Consider the following 2,500-nt stretch of genomic DNA (forward strand, 5'->3'; position numbering starts at 1 on the left):
CTATCTATCTATCTATCTATCTATCTATCTATCTATCTATCTATCTATCTATCTCCTTGGCTGGTTCTTGGGATCCATTTCTGCTTTTTTAAAACTTGCTGTTTGTGGGAGGGAAAGAAGAACATATTTGGATTTGGAAAGCTTTGGAAAGGGACATGGATGAATCTGTCATGGAAGCGAGGTCTCTTTTCCTTTTATATCTAACATATCTAATATCTACAAATGGGATTTATATGAGGATAGATGGAGGAGGAGATGTTTGAAGGAAAAATGGGAATGAAATAGTTTGGAAAGGGACATGGATGGGTCTGTAATGGAAACAGGACTGTATTTCTTTCTTTAAAGGGGGGTATAATATCTATAAATGGGGTTTATGTTTGGAGAGAAGATGTGAAGGGGAGATGTTTGAAGGAAAAAATGGAAATGGAATTAAATGGGAAATGGAAATTTGGAAGGATTTGGAAAAGGACATGGATGGGTCTGTAATGGGAGCAGGGCTGTTTTCCTTTTTTAAAAAGGGGGTTATAATATCTACAAAAAGGTATTTAAATAAGGATCGAAGATGTGAAAAGGGAAGAGATGTTGGAAGGAAAAATGGAAATAAACCCATCCTTTCCAACGAACCAGTTGGAAACCGAATCCACTTCACTTCTTGCAAAGAGAGCCAAGAGAAAGGACAAAAACCAAAATGGGAGGAAAAGCCAAGTTTTGTCCTCCTATCCTGTGTTTTGTTTTTGAGGCCGCTTGAAAGGCTGCAATCCGAGGCAAGTTTTCCTGGGTGTGTCTTGGTGAGAGAGACCAGCCATGGGTCTGGATTTGCTGGCTGAGCCCCAAGCCTCCCGAAACCTCGGGGTGTGTGGAGGAAACCCCTTGGCATCAAGGCTGAGCAGGGGCTGTGAATCCGGACCCAGCGACTTCGGGGTCTGATGGAGGGGAGGGAAACAGATCGATCCCAAGCAAGGCTTTGCCCTTCGAGAGAGATCGCAGCAGGAGGCAGCGGAGGCAGGAGGGGGGAGATCAGATGTTCCTGTCCCATTGGTTCTTTCTTTCTCTTCTACCTCCCCCCCCCCCCCCAAAAAAAAATTTCCCTCGAACTCCTTTTGCCTTCCTTTTAATGCCCAAATCCCCCCCTTCCCCAGAAATCAGGGCCTCCCCAATTTGCATTTGTATTAATTATTTTGCATTTGGGCCAGGATTCATTTGCAAGGTTTCAGCCTCTGTCTGTCTGTCTTTCCATCCGTCTATCTATCTAGATATCTATCATCTATCTATTTATATGTCTTTCCATCTATCTATCTGTCTGTCTATCTATCTATTTATATGTCTTTCCATCTACTTATCTATCCATCCATCCATCCATCCATCCATCCATCCATCCATCCATCCATCTCCTTGTCTGTCTGTCTGTCTTTCCATCTGTCTATCCGTCTATTTGTCAGTCTGTCTGTCTATATTATAAAATTATATGCAATTGGACGGTCGAAATGCTCTCAGAGCACCAGTCTGATCTTGCAAACTAAGTAGGGTCCCCCTTGGTTAGTACTTGGAGGGGAGACCTCCCTGAGACGCTTGGCTCTCTTTCAGAGGACCCTGGCAAAACTCAGGATCCCTTGCTTAACTATACACACACACACACACACACAGTGTTGTAATATATTATTATTATTATTATTATTATTATTATTATTATTATTATTATCCTTTATTTATAAAGCGCTGTAAGTTTACACACACACACACACACACACACACACACACACACACATATATATATATGGACTCGAGGGAAGGCAATGCCAAACCTCCTCGGAAGAAATCTTGCCAAGATTGACAACAACAAAAATATACGATATAGTTTTACACACACACATTCATATACATATATGCACAAACGAATTTCAGATCGAACTATCTATATACGAAATTTGCGTGTACATATACGCCTATGTCTGTGTCTACCTGTGTATATATAACTTTTTACATCTATTTAAAGATATAGCTGTGTTAGTCTGTAGAGTCAGTCTGTAGAGAGACCTTGCAGCACCTTGAGAGTAGCTGAAAGAAAGAAGTTGGCAGCTGGAGCTTTCCTGGACTAAAGTCTATTTCCTGATGTATATTCTTGTTGTGTGCCTTGCACACACACACACACACACACACACACACACACACACACACACACATATCTATATGCAAGGCACACAACAGGAATATGCATCTGAGGAAGTAGACTGAAGTCTAGGAAAGCTCCTGCTGCCAACTTCTTTCTTACAGTGAGTACAGTTAGTCTATATATAGTCTCTCTCTCTCTCTCTCTCTCTCTCTATCTATCTATCTATCTATCTATATATATATAGCGTGTCTTCAAGTCATTTCCGACCACTCGGGGGGTTGCCTAGCTATCAATGCCTTGGTTATTTTATTATTTGCCTGTTATTTTATGTATGATGGACTTCATCCTCGTCTCCCACTTTCTTTGCTTGGTTTGTAGGGAACATTATAT

General features: G+C 41.2%; 1 long non-coding RNA gene across 1 annotated transcript in view; it reads left to right on the forward strand.

Moving 5' to 3' along the window:
- The window catches only part of LOC121937288, a 95,297-nt gene that overhangs the window by 393 nt on the left and 92,404 nt on the right, over positions 1-2,500 (forward strand). The gene's annotated exons all lie outside the window — the stretch shown is intronic.

This window comes from Sceloporus undulatus, chromosome 7 (genome assembly GCF_019175285.1).
Source record: "Sceloporus undulatus isolate JIND9_A2432 ecotype Alabama chromosome 7, SceUnd_v1.1, whole genome shotgun sequence".
NCBI lineage: Eukaryota > Metazoa > Chordata > Lepidosauria > Squamata > Phrynosomatidae > Sceloporus > Sceloporus undulatus.